At 56.1% G+C, this 16462-nt stretch overlaps 1 protein-coding gene across 7 annotated transcripts in view; it reads left to right on the plus strand.

Annotated features, from left to right (window-relative positions):
* Positions 1-16462, plus strand: part of RBFOX3 (RNA binding fox-1 homolog 3) — a 190934-nt gene that overhangs the window by 32273 nt on the left and 142199 nt on the right. The window contains exon 1 of one of the 7 annotated variants that reach the window (XM_064467463.1): positions 11349-11437. The exons of the other annotated variants lie outside the window; for them this stretch is intronic. The gene's annotated coding sequence lies outside the window, so the exon portion shown is untranslated. Of the gene's footprint in view, positions 1-11348; positions 11438-16462 lie in introns of those variants that run through there. 7 annotated transcript variants of the gene reach the window in all.

Consider the following 16462-nt stretch of genomic DNA (forward strand, 5'->3'; position numbering starts at 1 on the left):
AGGCTCTTAGGATACACCTGTGCAGGAGCAGGGGAAGCTACAGGAGCTTCCCAGTGGGTGCCATTCCCGGAGAGAGGAGGGAGGAGGAGGAGGGTGTCAGTATCCACTCAGCGGCCTCTCTCCCTGACTTAACCCTATTGATTTGTACCGATCCGAGTCTGATGAGATGTGTGAAGCAATCAATATACCTGCAGCTCTGCCAGTGGATGCAGAGGCAGGGGATGAGGGTATGGTGTTTAACCCTTCCCTTCCCCTGCTGTGGGTCCCACCCCTTCCCCCAAGACTCAGGGGCCTCTGCTCAGGTTCTGCTGTCCAGGCTGGGCTGTGTGTCCTGTTGCTGTCTGGGGACAGATGGGTGGCTCCTGAATCACGCCTGTCTCTCAGACCACATGTCCTGGAATGTCCTGCCGAGCCTGCCCCACCCGAGCGCACCACCAGCCTGCCTGGCCTCTGCCTCTCAGTCACCTCCCTTGGGGATTTATTGCCCGTGTGCAGCGGGACCGATGCCATCAGGCTCCTTGGGCAGTGCTGTGGTGCAATCGCCTCCCCACCCGCTCTCCATCCAGCCTTTCCTGAGGCGAGTGTGGCCCAGAGCCAGCTCTGCTCTGACCCTCGTGACATTTGCAACTTCCTTACGATAACCTGTGTTATTGTTTCACCTTCCCATAAAACTCCAGAGAGAAGCCTGGGAGGAGCCTGGGGAGGAAGGAAACAAAAGGAGAGGAAAAAAAAAAGAATCAAAGGCTCAAACTTGCAGAAGGGCCAAGAAATTTGGGATAGGAGGAGGGAGGGGAAGGGGCTGCTTGTGAGGCTGCAGAGCTGCTGGGCACACCTGGGGATGCTTGGCAAGAGGAGCTGGGAGCTGTCACCCCTGGGGAGGGAGCTGGGGGGCAGAGAGCTCGGGGACAGCTGTGTCAGGGGAGCGCTCGGCTCTAAGTGCTTCCATAACCCTCAGCCAGAAGTGATTTTTTTTCTGAGGTGTAAGTGATGTAGGTAAATAGGATTATCTCACAAAAGCAAATGGCAAAATAATAAACATCCTTGTAACAGCAGTGCCCTGGTAAATGACTGGTGCTGAGGCAGGCAGCCCTCCCCGCAGCCAGCACTGGGAGCGGAGCCGCGTCCGTGTGTCCGTGTGAGAGCACACCAAGAAGCCGTCACCCAGAGAGCCTGTTCAGGGTGACAGTGTTAAACACCCACTGCAGAGCAGCCCTTGGCACATGGAGAAGCTTCTTTTCAGGACCTGGCCTGACCCTGTGGCTTCTTGTAAGCGCAAAGCCGTGGCTGTGTAGGGCTGAGTATTTTGAGTCTGTTTATCAGCGCGACATGAACTCAATGTCCTGTGTGCAGTGTTTGGTGTTGTGCGTGCTCAGCAGCCTGGAGGCATGACTGCAACTTGTGCAAAGGTACCTGGGCTAGCGGGGAGGTAATGAGCTTGGGTACCAGACCTGTGGAGCTTGGCACCACGAAACAGCACACGAGGGGGGCAGAAGAGAGCAGGCCTCCAGCCCAGATCCCCTGAGAGGAGGTTGGGAACCAGCCCTGGTGTGCAGTGCCCTGCCAGCTGCCACCACGGACTCTGCCTTCACCTGCCAGGGTGTTTTCTTCCTCTGTCCCAGAGCCCAGGGTCCCTCCCAGCCCACCATAAGCTTGGTCTGACAGAGCGCTGCTCGTTGCAGGGCAGGCTCAGCTGTGTGCGGAGCGGGGAGCAGAGTGATTGGAGACCCCCCTCACTGGGCAGGACGTAACAGACCAGGTCTCTGTCTGGGAGAAACTGAGAGTGAAGCAGTGTCTTAGGGGGGCAAGGCTGTCGCAGGCAGGGGCAAGCACTGCCCGTGTGCTCCCTGTACACTCTGCGGCGTTCTCATCGGGATGCTGCAGGAGCGAAGGCACGGGAGTCCCCCCTGACTTCCTTACGGCAGAAAAGACTGAGTCTGCTCTAGTGGGGAAAGGCTCTTTAGCTGCATTAACAGGCTGGGATCTGATGGGAAACACGAAAAAAATTGGTCTCCTCCACATCACTCGCTTGAGACTTTATCAGACTTGCCCCAATTAGGAAAATTCACATTGAAGGCCTCATTTGTGAAGGACCAAAATAAGAGAAAACGTTTGGCCCAGAGGGAAGCAGAAAAGGAATTTAAGCTACCTCTCATCTTTCATCATTTGCTTTCTCCCGCTCCTATCTTGGCAGTCTCAGTATTTTGCTTTGTCTCCTTCAGGTGACTAATCATTAGACTAATTAGTTGCTAATCAATGTTTAATTAAAACTTAGCTGTTAATTACTGGAGGTGCTACTGTAGGTTGGATATGAAATGTTATGAAAATACTTTTAAGGGCATTGCATAAGAAGTTGGCCTCTCTCCCTCATCTGTGGTCTGTCTCTTGGTCAGGGTCCTCTCCCCTGTGATGCTGCTCTTCCAGCTGAGGAATTGGGGTGGGGGCTGTGGGTGTAGTGCATCCGTACGGCACCGCTGCACCCTGCAGTGCCCGCTGCCTGTTCTCTGGAGTCGGCTCTGTCACCTGGGACCGGCCCGTGTGGGTGTCTCGGGAGCATCCTTGGTGCTTTCCTACAGAGCAGCCAGGGAAGAAATTTTTTATGATGAGGGTGGATGGGGCATTCCCCATCCCTGGAAACATTCAGGGTCAGGCTGGATGGGGCTCTGAGCAACCTGATCTAGTTGAATATGTCCCTGCTTATGGCAGGGAGATTGGACTAGATGACCTTTAAAGGTCCCTTCCAACCCAAACTGTTCTGTGATTCTATGATTTGGGATGCTGATGAGCATCCAGCCAAAAGCCAAGAGCAGTGGTGTAGCTACTGTTCCTGTATCTCCCTGCTCAGCCTCTGTTCGTTCCCTTAAACCTCTCTGAAAGCCGAGGCCAGGCAGCAGGGCCTGTCTCCAGAGACAGAGGCTTCGTTATGCACCTTTCACTCCGTGCAAGAGCCTGAAGGTTTTTCATCCACAATCCATTGAAAAGAGCCTGTTAAATATTCCATCAGCAATGGATATGTAGGTCACCCAGGTGTGCTGCTGCCTCCAGGTACCAGCTCATTTCAGCCCTTGGTGGGGAGCCTGCGTCTGCTCATTAACTCTGCGGCTCCTTCTCCTGCCCCGTGTCCTTCTGGAGCAGGGGCTGGCAGGGCTGGTGTGCCCGGCCGGGAGCGGGGCCTGGCCCCATGGGTCTGGGAGCTTTGTGCAAACCTGGAGCGATGCGTGGGGCTGGGAGTACCACATCTTGTTCAAGGGCCCTGAATGCCTTATGGCTCCATAGGGTGGGCACCTGGGAGAGGGGGGCCAGAGGAGCACCCCCAGGCTGGGGCAGGGGACCCCCAGGACCCTCATGTAGAAGAGGCATTGCCCCATCTCTGGGTGGTGGGGGAGCCCTCCCTCCTTGGGGGCTGCACTGATCAGGTGGGGAACAGGCGCTTTGCAAGTGCTGTACATATGCTAATGACACGATTTACATTCTCCCTGCTCTTTACATTCCTTATTTCACTTTACTTGTCATTTTATGGCTCATTTTAATTTCTTGCGAGCAGACCCATAGGATAATAAGGTCTAGTGCTGCAGAGGGTCCCGAGGCAGACAGTGTGTCTCCATCCAGACAGAGACACTGGGAGCACCGCTAATGTGCCTGTGTCTGGGTCAAGCGGTGGCATGTTCCCATCACCTGGGGAAGAGCAGGGGGTTTCTCAGCAGAAGCAGAGGAGTTGGGCGGCTGAACAGTGGCTGATGCGCTGGGGCCCCTGGGAGAACCGGCTCCTGTCCGCTGTGCTTGGCGTTCTGCTTGTCTGTCCTCTGAAAACAGGCACCTCTTCAAGGGGCTGCTGAGCCCAGCTGGGTCCCTGTCACCCAGATGGTGTTTGCTGCAGAGACAGGTGCTGCGAGGTGAGAGGCGCCTCCAGAGCTTTCCTGACTGAGGGTCTGGAGAGTCTCAGTCCCTGTGAGGGCGATGTCCCCATCCTGGGCTGTCCCTAGGCGATGCCTGTTCCTCCCTCCAGCTGCAGGCTGGGACTTGTGTCACTCCATACATCGCCACTAAGTGAAATATGCCTTACTCTGTCCAGCTGCAGGGTGGGCTGCTGCAGGACCTGGGAGGGCGAGAGTAGGGGTGCGGGTGTGTTGCTTGCTTGGTGCCACTGGATATGGGTTTTTTTGGGGGGGAAAAATAATTATCTTTTTTTCCCCTGCTAGTTAGAGAAAAATGCTGACAATGGACCAGGGTTTTGGTGATTTGCATGGTGACAACGCAAGGAAAGGGAGCTATGTTTAGAAATAATTGCTTTGTCTTTTGTAGAGGTATTAGTGCTTCATGCTGGCAGTTACAGGAATTAGCTGAAGGTATTGGTGACATAAATACAGAAGCCAAATTATTGCTACTTATAATCACTTTCATGTGTGTGAGAGAGAAAGAGATGTTATCAGGGCAGAAAGAGGAGAAGGAAATGGGGAGCCAGAGGGGCAGAGCTCTGGGCTCTCCAGTACAAGGGTGGCACTTCCTTGGGCTCTGCTCTGGACCAGAGACCCTGTGGCTGCTGGGCTGGGGGTTTGCTGGTGCAGCTCTGTGCCAACCCTGGTGGCTGCTGCTCCACTGAAAAGAGATGCTGGCTCTGCTGAGGGTGCCGAGGGTCTGAGCCCACCTCTGGGGAAAAAGTCACAGGGTGGGACCCGCAGCACCGGGGCTGCTGAATGGCACCTTCCCTTTAGCTCAGTTCGGCACCGAGGGAAGGTGGATTATGGGCAATGGCTTGGTTGGATGGGAGCTGGGGCAGATGGCGTCCCCCACGCCGAAGTGAGACTTGGGGGGCTGGAGGGGTCCCTCCCGCTGCTTGTTCTGGGCGAGGTAAAATGGGCTGTGCCCATCCCAGCAGAGACCTGGCCGCATCAGTCAGCTGGAGGGAACAGGCGGCCAGCGTTTCGGGAGCCGTCCAGGAAGCAATCACTAGGTTTTCCTTAACAGTAGCAAGCAAGTCTGATATTTTGCTTCTAGAAAATCATTAACCAGCCAAGGAGGGAGTGGGGTTGTAGGGACAAGGACAGAGCGATTCCAGATGAGTGGCTGCAGGTAGCGTGCTTCAGCTGCAACAGGGAAACTCGCTGTGTCGAGGGCATCGTTCCTGTGGTGTCCCAGCCACCACCCAGCACGAGTGGGAAGGTGACCTGCTGGCATCTCACCTCCGGGCTGGCACTCTGCTGCTGCACGGACACAGCCTGGAGCGGGTGTGGAGGTGGCTGCCAGCCCTTGGGATCAGGGGGTCTTTGCAACCAGGAGATGCTGAAGAGCCACAAGCATGGAGCATGTGAAGATGAAAGAGTGGGATCCTCCTGCAGCACAAAAGGTGCTTGATCTGGAGAGGCTGGTCCGGGTAAGCAGCACCAGAGGGATCCACGGCCAAGGCAAAGGTTCCCTGTGGCAAAGTTGTCCTGTCCCTGGATGCTGTTGCACTCAGCCCAGGCTCCTCTTTGGATGGAGGAGTGAACTGGGGGGGATTTAAAAAGTCGCAACCTTTTGGCTGTTAAAATGGGACTAGATGACAGCATGTAAGGTCATAAGCTGAAGGCCTCATGCGGATGCAGGTGCTCACCAGAGGAGTGGCAGCCCCACGTGGAAGCGTCTGTGGATGGGAGCAGAAGGATCCTCCCGCAAAAGAGCCAGCAGAGCCCCTTGGGAGGCTGCTCTTCTCTGGATTATGGAGCTGCTGCTCCATCGGGAGCACCTGAGGATGCGGCCGTGGCTCTGGCGACGCTCTGCTCTCCTGCTGTTTGTTTCTCTCCGGCAGCGCGGTTCCTTGCAGGCAGCATCCTCCCCCGTCCCTGCCCGTCCCTTGGCGGCGGGGCTGGCTGCGAAAAGTAAACTTGAATGTTGGGAAGGAACCGATCTCTGATGAAACAAGGCCATTCATGTTTTCAGATATTAAATTCTGTGCAGAATATTAAATAATTTCCTCTTCAATGATCCCAGTAAATTTAATTAGCTCTTGTTCCCCCGATAGAGTTGTCTCTGTGATCCTGAAGCACTGTGTTTGGAGTCAAGGGGAACTCGGCTCCTGTCTGAAGTGCTGCCTCCCTGCAGTGCGCACACTGCACCTGCTGCAAGAGGTGAGCGGCCCCTTGGTCCGTTCCTACGGCACCTCCCCGCTCCGCACTGGGGCTCCTTCCGAGCAGGATCCCGGCTCCGGCTGCAGCAGTGGGGGAGAGGGGGACAGGGCACGGAAGCCCCTTCTTCTCTGGTCCAGGTCCTGGCGGCTTGGCTGTGGGATGCTGTTTGAGGAAGGTTTTGTAGATGGTGTCGGTACAACTTTGCTCAGAAGATGGCTTGAGCTTCTCTACCTGGAGAGTGAAGGTCTGGGGAAGGGGAGGAACCTGCTCCAGGCAAGCCAGGGCTGCGGAAAATCAGCGGGATTTGGGTGACTTTTCCAGGGCCTTTTCTGTGGCCACTTGAGAGCCAGGTCCCAAGGGGGAAGGAATGGAAAGCACACAAGTGGTTGACTTTCAGTAGCAGTGTTTGCTGATGATGATTTTGGTTTTTTTCATTTGTGTTTTTTTTTGTTTGTTTTTGTGGGTTTGGTTTAGTTTTGTAACTTTTAGAACCTCAGAGGAAAGAGGGAAGGAAAAAAAAAATCCCTTCCTGATGGAAGTGGCTAATAGTGGGTTATAAATGTGTCCCTAGCATGGTTCATTAGCTGCCATGACATATTGAGAGCTACGAGCGGTATGATACCAGCAAATCAATTCAGAATTTAATCTGAAAAAGAACGTGGGGAGGTTGGATCATGCAACATGTTACCAAACATTTCTTCTCAGATGAAATAGAGCAGCTCTTCTCTCCTGGTGCTCCTCCTGCCTGGTTGCTGTGCAAAACACAAAAAAAATAAATAAACAAGTACCTGATTTACTGATGATTAATTTGCATAATTAGTGCTGTGTCAAATCACTTCACTGAGGTGCGAGGCACACTTTGCTGTAGATGTTTGCATGGACATCTTTCCAGGGTTACTCAAGCTCACCTTATTTCACATTTAACGGTCTCATAAGGACATAGCATTGGTGGCAACGGGATTTCATGGAGTCGAAAGGGGAGGCGAGAGCCTGGAGGCTGCAGGGCAAAATCCCTGCCAGCCTTTGCATGCCCTGTCCTGCTGTTGGAGCAAATGCCCTTCCCTGACAATGTGTGCCGCCGCAGGTGGCCGTCGCCCTGGAGCCAGGAATGAGCTCAGACCTTGCTCTGCCCGCGGTCACAGACCTGCGGGCTCTGGCCAACGCTGGCTCCTCGGAGAGCAGCAGCAACGTGGTGGCTGAATCCTGGCCATCTACCTGCTGTGCACCACAGCTCTGCTCCAGGGATACTTTGGGAAGGTGGGCAGCCGGGGATAAGCCTTTGCCTCTGCCTGAGGGCAGAGTTGGGGCAGAGCCGGGGGCAGAGGCAGTGATGGGTCTCGTCTGTGGTGCCCAGGAGGGGGGAGGCAGGGATCCAAGCAGCTCGGCAGCACCTGCTGCAGTCTGTCCCTTGCTTTCTATAAGACTTGCCTTTTTGCACGGTGTTTTCTGACACTGAGCGCTGCTAATGCTGCAGAGTCAATCGCGTGGCACTGAGGAAATCCCAGGAGTGAGGCTCGCTGCGCTTCCCTCCTTGGCCTCCTGCTCCCAGGCAGGACCTGGGGTGCGAGCACAGAGATGGCTTCAGGCTCTTTACTCTCCCTCTCCTGGAACAGGGCAAGCGGCTGCAAAACGCCCAACAGGTGCAGCATTGCATCAAAGATGTAAATACATTTAATGTTTGAAAACACGCCGCGCTACAGGCAGCCCTGGTTGCACGCCCTCGCTCCTTCTCCCCCCGTAATGGATATCAGATTGTTCTACTGATGTTGGCATTGTTTTAGTAATTGACTGATGCAATGCAATGTTCACTGATTTAATAAGTTTGTTAGTATAATAGAGGTTGAGGATTTTGCTGTTAATGTGCAGTGACAATTACATTTTAGATTTGCTCATTATGTTGCATAACTTAGCCATGAAATCTATTGTAAATTATATTTTAAAAAGCATTATTTCTGAGAACATTAGCATGGCTCTCCCTTCTCCTCTCTCCAGTGCTGGAGAGTGCTTTGCAGGCTGAGTGTGTTCACGACCAGGCATGCGTTCAGCTCCTCGTTGTGTATTGCACGTTCCGCTTCGGGTTTTTTGGGTCAGGGCATCTGACACTTGCCAGAAAAAAGTCTGGGTCCTGCCATGTCATCCCACCCTCTCCATCGCAGCCAAGGACGGTGCAGGTACCCGGTGTTCTGGCAGCGCTCTGGGGAAAGCTCCAGCTGGCACGGTGCCTCCCAGCCCTCCGGCGGGCAGTGGGCCCCACGCCGCCCCGCCACCTGCGCAGGTAGGACGGGTGCTGGTGCCGGTGGATGTGGGTAAACCCCCTGGCAGGGCCAGGCTTGAGCTGCTGGTGCTGTGTCAGAGCTGAACACAGTGCAAACGTCCCTTTGTGGGGAAGAGTCATGAGGAGGGGCTGGACCTCGTTTGGGCACCTTGAAGTCAAGGGTCCCTGAGAGCCCAAGCCGTGGTGGAAGATGTGGAGGGGCAGCCACCTCCTTTTCTTGCCTCTCTTCCTGGTAGCAAGTGCCATCTGTTGCCTCTCAGAAGTGATTTCTGTAGATCTGGGACTGGCTGCTTGGCACTGTCCTTGCTGGGGCTCTGCAGAGGGAATAATGGGGACAAGACGCTGAGCCCTGGGGACTGGGAGGATCACCAGGTGCTGGGGATTTGCTGTGCCTCCTGCTCACAGCATCTGCATTCAGGAAAAACCCAAGAAAGGACTGCAACAAGTCTTGTCATCTCTTTACTCCAGCCACGGTTATGAGAAGGAAAACCTCGTCATTGTTAAGGATAAAAATAAAAAAAAGCTGCAGTAATTTAACAGCTATGACTTCCTCCAAACGAAGGCCCTAAATACCAAACAGACTGTGAAATAAATGAAGAAAAAAAGAAAAACAAATATTTATTTCCTCTTGTTCAGGTAACAGCTCTGCCAAAAAGCGGGGGTTTGTTGACTTGTGCTTTTTTGAACTGCTTCTCTTCCCTCCACTGTTGCTCTCACCCATTCTCTGCCATTATCCTCCGTCTGCTCCTCCTCCCCTCCACAGCCAGGTTCAGATGCTTGCCCTCCTGGAGACCCACGACCAGATTCCCACGGTGGGTTCCTCTCTCAGTGTTTCCCTGCCCAGGAGCCCTGGCTGGGCGCGCTGCTCAGCTCAGGCCTCTTCCCGCTGGGCAGTGCAGGGTTGCCTAGCAATCCCGCAGCATCACCGCCTCTCCTCCGCTCTGCTTAGCACACGCACACCTCCAGTTTGCAAGGCTGCACCTCCCGAGCTGGTACCAGTTTGCATTTCTAGGAACAGATGTCAACAGGGACCCAGCTCAGAGGCTTGAAATGCAGAGAAAATTTTGCAGAGCTGCTCTCTCCCGTGTTCCCAGTTCCTCGTTCTCCAAATCTGCTGCCTAAAGCATCTTCAGCCTCAATGAACCATGAGAAAACAGCACAGCGGGGCATAGCAAGGAGCCATCCTGGCTGAGCGCTGCCTTTGTCTGGCAGGTCGTGAGAACAAGGGCTGCTCCGCTCTGACAGGGCAGCGAGGCTCGGGTTCGGGTGCTTACTGCATCCTGGAGGGCTAAAAATATGCACATTTATCATACAAAATGGATGTTGAGATGTATGAGGTGCATTTGGCGCATTTTATAGTCCTCATTCACGTTATGACTGTGTATAACCCTGATGATTTTCTCTGGAGTGTTTCTCAAAGCCCTTGGGAGGAAAGTAAAACTGTGTTAGGGGAGGAAGGGGGGTGGTGGTGCCTGTTTTCAGGGGGCTGTGCATGGACTCTGCAGGATATTGATAATATCTCAAAGAGGGACCCTGTGCTAAGTTCATAGGGAGTGAAAGACGGCTTAAGCAGAGTGCAGGTATTCCAGATAGTTCTTAGGAAATATAACTTATGGAGGTTCACCACAGTCTTAACTGTTGGGAACTACAAATAGATCATTTGAGCCAGAAAAAGCTGCTGAGCCCCATCCAGCCACTCTGGCAGGTCTGCAAGGAACAGTTTGCTGCTGCTGTGCTGTGTAACTTACCCCGGGCTTTGGGGGGGCACTCGGGCCACCCGGCCACACCTGGTACGAGGGTCCCGCACTGCCACAGCAGCCACTGCTTTTATGGCCCTTTCAGAAAGGTGGCATCTGCTGGCGAGCCAGAGGAGAAAGGGCAGAACAACAGGACCTCTGACAGCCTGTGGTTTGCAAAATATGGTAATGTAGGGCTGCACCGTGTTCAGCCGGCTTCCCGGGGGAGGAGGTGAACAGCAGGAGAATGGGGTAGAGCTGGGAATGCTAGAGGTCTGCTCTTGCATAACGCTCAAGGAAGGACTCTTGCTTCCAGCTGCTGTGGGAATGCCCAGAGGTCCTTAAATTAGATTTAAAGAGAAGGAAGGGTAAGGGGCTGAGACATGCACAGAGCTTTGGTGAATCTGGCGTATGCTGGAAACCTACGTCCTGAGGGTTTCCAGCACTGCCTTGGTTTTCCCTGTGTTTGCAATGGGGAACAGAAACCTCCTTCCTCGCTGCCGTCCTGCCAGGTGGCTGAAGTGGGCCCGGGCATCCCACCCAGCCCTCGGGCATCCTGCGTGGTGATGGGACTCACACGCAGAGCGGCCAGGGTGTGTGTGCGTCTGCTCCTCACCCACCCGTGGGTCCGCATGGGCTGGCGCTGCTGAACGCACGGCAAAATGGAGAGAAGGCCCTCGGGGCAGCTCCCTGCCTCCTCGCAGGCAGCAGCAAGCGCAGCCGAACTGCGGGAATAAGCTCCCCGTTCATCGGGGCTGTGATATGTTCGTTTTCGGGGGGCAAAACAGGGAGGAAAAAACCGCCTCTTTCTCCGGATCAGAGGTGGGAGCGTGTGCTGAGCGCCCGCCGAGCACGCTGCCGGGCCGGGAGAGCCTCGCCGGGGTGGGGCCGTGCCTGGAGCCCCTCGCTGAGGGGGGAGCGTGGCGTGGGAGCGTGTCCTGAGCGTGGGGGCTGGGGGAGCGGGCGCAGGAGGAGGGGATCCCGAGCGGGGGGTGGCAGCCGCGGGGCGGGGCGGGGGCGGCCGTACGTGCCCCCCCCTCCCCGCGGCTCTCGGCGGCGGCGGCTCCGGGGGCGGGCGCGTTCGTTCGGCGGCTCCGGGGGCGGCGGCGGTGCGGGCGCAGCCGCGTGTGAGGCTGCCCGGCGAGGCGAGCCCAGCCCGGCCGGTCCGGTCCGGCCCAGCCCAGCTCAGCTCAGCTCAGCCCAGCCCAGCCGCCTCCCGCCGCCGGGGCTGCCCCCGGTCGCCGCTGCTCGGGAGATGCCGCTCGGCGGGCGGGGACCCGCGGCTGCCCTGCGCCTCCGCTGCCGCGGCGGGGACCGCTGAGCGCGTGAGTCACCGGGAAGGGGGGCGGGGGGGGCGACGGTGGTGGTGGTGGTGGTACCCCCCGCCCGGCGGCACCGGGGAGGGGAGCGGGGAGGCTGCGGGCGGGTGGGGGCAGCTCACCCCGATCGTGCGCCGGGAACTCGGCGGGGTCGGGGGGGAGGAGGGCGGCGAAGTTCCCTCGGGGTGGCCCTGGAGGGGGGGAGCCCCCGGGGAGCCCCCCCGGGAGCCCCGGGGTGGCGCTGCCGGAGCGCATCCCGGTGGAAGGCTCCGGGCGGAGCGGAGCGGGGCGCGGCGGGGCGGGGGGGGCTCGGCGGCAGCGCCCTCCCCGGTACCGCGCTGCTGCCCCGGAGCGCTCCGGGACGAAGTTTCGCTGCGGCGGAGGGGGTGGGGGGCGGCGCGGTTTGGGAGCCCGAGCTCGGGTCCGGTAACTGAACCCTCCCGTTAACAACGTCTCTTCAAGCTGGAGCCGGCAGCGTTTGATTTGCCTGCGAAAGGATTCTGGCACAACTTCTCATTAAGTTTGCGTTATAGGTCCTTAACGGATGTCTTAATTAGGTGCCGTTGTTAACAGGAATGTTACGCTAATTAAAATCGCACCCTTTAGGTGAAGGTAAATTGTGAGAAAAAGTTGGAGTCTGAATTAATGGGGTGGAGGAGGAGGAGGAGGAGGAGGAGGAGGAAGAAGAGAGATTCCCGCTCTTCTGGCCAGCCTCGGGGAGTGGGCGAAGCCGTGGGGGCACAGCACGGCCCTGCTGCGAACAGGCAGAGCCAGGCGAGCGAGCATGAGCTTGCACAGCTTTCGTTGGGTTTTTCCTTTCCTGTATCCCTGCCTGCCTCCAGGGATTTCATCGCAAGGCGAGCTCGCTGTGCCGGCATGTTAAGGGCTTGCTGTGCGGGGAGGGATGGATGGAGAAGGCCTTTCGGAGTCACCTGGTTTATTTGTGTTGTGGGTGTAAATGCAGAGCGCCGTTATTCAGCCGCCCATATGCCGGTGGTCCCCTGTCGGTGTGCGTGCCAGGAGGCTACACCGCGGGCAGCATCGCCTCTGAACGCTTAAAGGCAGACGTCTGAAGTAAACAAACGTGGTGTGGGGGTCTGGGAGCGGCCGTGCTGCCGAGGCGCTGGGCAGGCCCCGTGTGGGGACTGGCAGGGGGTGCGGGCGGTGTGCCGGCAGGAGTCGAGGGCACAGACCCATTGCTGTGGCTGGAGCAGCCTGGAGAGCACTGGGGAGGCTTCGTTAGCATCTGTGTGTGCGCAGGCGGAGGGATGGGGGGAGAGCAGGGAAGCAGGGATTTCTCGGCTTCTCACTCCAGTAAGCATGACATTAACAACACCGACTATTTTCGGTTGCCTTTCATGAAGGTTTGGAACTCGCTCGCTGCCTCCGTGGAAGCCTGACTGTGGGCAGGGTGGCTCCTGCTGCCTGGTTTTCTGTCCTGGGGGCCAGCCTGGCTGGGCGTGTCTTGGGGGGCACAGTCCAGGGTGGCCACAGGTCGCTGTGTGCTGCGGGAGGCTCTGAGGTCGGGGAATACCTCCCTCTTTTTCCCTGCCAGTTCTGCCTGGCATTCTCTGGGATGTCTGGGGCTCGTGGCTGGTCTCGCAGCACTTCAAGGGTGTGTTCTGCTGCCCTGGTGTTATTTGCATTCCAGCGGTACCCAAAGGCTGCAGCCAGGCTGGAGGCCTCGCTGTGCTGGGTGCTGTGCAAACATCGATGAAGGCACTCTGTTCCCCAAACAGCTTCCTGGTTTCAGGCTAAAATGGTTGAGGCGTGATAAAGCCTCACAAAGCAAGAGATGAAGGCTATTTTCCTGGCTAATAGATGGAGAAAGAGCCTGGAGTTGATAATTTTCGTGGAGGGATGATTGCAGCGGGTTGGGGCTGGCAGGGCTGCCCAGAGCTGGCCAGTGGTTGGGAACTTGTTCTTGGCTCTGAGGAGCTGTAGCAAAGCTCTGCTTGTTATTTCACAGAAAATACAGGAGATTCCACCCCCCTTTTAAGTGATCTGTAGGGTTGTTCAGCACTGCTTAAAGCCTTGACACAAGGGCACACAAATGCTCTGCTGCAGCATCAGGTAAATCTTTGCCAGGGTTCAGGTGGTTGCTTTTGGGGCACAGCTGTGGGATCCTCTCACAGGCACGTATATTTTGTGTAGTGAGCTGAGGGGGTGGTTTTGGAGCACTGAAGATGAGTGGTCTGGAGCCCACAGGCCAGCTGGCTGGTGAACTACTGTGGCTGTGAGCCCAGCCCCAGGTACCCAAAGGGACACAGAGGGACTGGGATGGGACTGGGAAACATCCCAGCCCAGGAGTCGTGCCTCTCGCTCCTTCCTCCAGTTTAGGAACCACATGGGACAGATGTCGCAGAACTGGAGGCACTGAAGGAGCCAACAGACGTCTCTCCCGGGAGCCTGCTTGGCACGAGGCAGCGCTGTCGGGAGCACGAGGCTGGCGTCTCTGCTGGGCACCCCGCGCTTGGCTGCAGGGCTGCTGCGGCGCCCGTCCCTTCCCTTCCTGCTGCTCCTGAACGAGAGGCACCTGAGCAAGCTGGGAGGTTTTAGGAGGTTTTAGGATGTTTTAGGTTGCTGCCTTTGGAAAACCGACACCTCCAGTGTTCCTTTCCCAAACCTGGCCAGTCATGCGTATTCCGTATGTTCCCTTCTTACACAGTCCCTTTTTGCCAAGGGCTGGCATTTTTTCTCCTTTTCAAAATAAAGGGCCTCTTTCCCAGTTGCACTCGTCTCTCCATCTCCCATCACTAGAACATGTCGTCCTTAATTACCACGTTGATGTCCCAGGCAGTGGGATGGCCGGGCAGCCTGCACGCTGCCTTTGCTGCTGGTGGAGCCCGTCTCTCCGTGCTGCCGCTGCTGCTGGTTGCTGATGCTTTGCCTCCCTGCCTTGTGCAGCAGGTTTCTTCTTTCCCACCTTGGGTGGGATGGTTTAGCTCGTTTGCCAAGATGCCTGAGAGGGATCCCCGGCCGGTGGGGAGCGCAGGAGCGGGGCTGGAGCATTTACTGGCTGGGTTGGGCATTCAGGGGGGACACAAATGTCCCCACCAGACTTGTGGCTCAAGCAGCTTGTCCAGCACAGGCTGTATTTGCTCATTCAGTGTATCAATAAAGGTTTTTAGTGTGTGCATTTACTAAATTAGTTTGTCGTCACAATTTTTCAAATGGATCAGCTGATGGCAGATAAATGCCTCTGAAGGTTATTGAGATAATAAAAGGCATGAGGGAAGTTCCTTAATTTATTTGAATTCTCTTTTAATTTACAGTCTTAAGGGGTGAGAGTACACAGAATAATTAGTTCTTATGAATGATTTGCTCTTTTCAAACAACTGTGGAAGAGGAAGGGGAGCCAGTGGTGAGGTTTGAGACTGGGCTCAGTGGAGAGCGGTTGAGCTGGAGGTGGTGCAGCCGCGGACGTGCGCAGCTGAAGCCGTGCGGTGCTGGGAGCCCAGAGCTCCTCGGGCATCACCGCGGAGCAGCCTGCAGAGGTACGGGGGGTGGATGGGTTGTCGACATCTCTCCTTTTTGCACATCTGGAATAAGAAAGTAGAGGAGACTGAGGTGCCTTTCCTGAGGCTGTGGAGTGAGTCAGTGTCTCAGCTGGGTTTGAAAGGTGACCTGCAGAGCAGCTTGCTTTCAAATGGTTTTGAACGCCTTTTGCTGGTCAGTGATGAATACAATGAAGTGGAAAGGAGACGTATTTTCAAGCGTGCGAGCTGACAGGCCTCCCACATATCAGCTCAGATCCCGCAGTGACCCTCCTGTGCCCTCCCCAGCCCCTGTCCTGCCCTGGCTGTTGTGGGCAGTTGGCTCCGGCTGCCCTGGGAGATTCGCTGCCCCTGGGACCCTTGGGGAGTGCCCGTGCCCTGCCAGCAAGCAGGGCAGCAGCCTGAGCCCAGTGCTCCGGTGCCTTCTCCCAGCAGGATACTCCGGCTTCCCTCTCCAGGCTGGGATGCTCAGGGCTGCCGGCAGCAGCTGCTTTTTCCCTCTCTAACCTTTCGCAGTACAGGCAGGGGCTGTTGTCAGTGCTGTTCCAGGGCTTTCTGCTGGAATCGTTTGAGGTATTTTGGGATATGCGTTCTTGCAAATTAATTGTCAGGCTGAGATACCAGACGAGGAAGCAAAATTTTCTTCTCTGTTATTTCATTAGTTACTGAAATTAAATTTTTTTTTAACTTTATTTTTAATAAACCAATCTAAAGCTAGCTCTCTCCTTTGCTCAGCTTGCACGCTGATGCTCCAGGCATCATTGTGTCTTCCAGACTAGACAAGATTGAATTTCTAATGGGTAGAAATGAGCACACAAGCGCGGGATCCCTTTTCATGTTTCATTATCCGCTGTGTATGTGCTCCCCCCCCGCTGCCTGGCATGGGTTGTCCTGCCAGCGGCTCCTGCCTGTCCCAGGCTTTGCTGGGCAGTCTTGATCCTTTTCCCTTGTTGGCATCGCCTGACCTCCCCTCTCAGCCCCGGACTGCAGGCAAGCCTCAGCAGCACAGCGGGATCCATGCAATTTTAAACCCCTCTGCATGTCATCCCACCCCAAGCCCCCACGTCCCCATACCACCAGCTCTGCTGGCTCCCTTTCAGGCTGTGTTTTCCCTCTGTGGCTTTTCCTGTGTTCCTCAGGCCACTGTGGCAGGAGAGCTGTTATTTTATTTATGACTGTGGTATGCAGCCGTGCTGCTGGTGGTGAGGTGTGCTGGTACGTGTAGGACCCCAGCTCGGAGGCTCGGCTGCCCAGTGTGGGGCTGGCTGTTGCTCTTGTGGTTTATTTTTAGTTATTTTAGCTGTTTTTTGGCTTTACTGTTCAGAAACTGAAGCTGTTTCTGCTCCTGTGAGCTTCCTGGGTAGAGAGTGGCTCTGGCGCTCGGTCACTGCCGCACTGCACCCGCGCCGCTTGCCGGGGTCAGGAGCTGTGAGGATGGATCCTGCGGCAGTGGGGAGGGGGTCCCGAAGGGTTTTGTTGCTGGGAAAAGCTGGTTTCTCCCAGTGTGTTGATATTGGTTTTCCCAAGGAACTGT

Source organism: Phalacrocorax carbo, chromosome 16 (genome assembly GCF_963921805.1).
Source record: "Phalacrocorax carbo chromosome 16, bPhaCar2.1, whole genome shotgun sequence".
NCBI classification, from domain to species: Eukaryota; Metazoa; Chordata; class Aves; order Suliformes; family Phalacrocoracidae; genus Phalacrocorax; species Phalacrocorax carbo.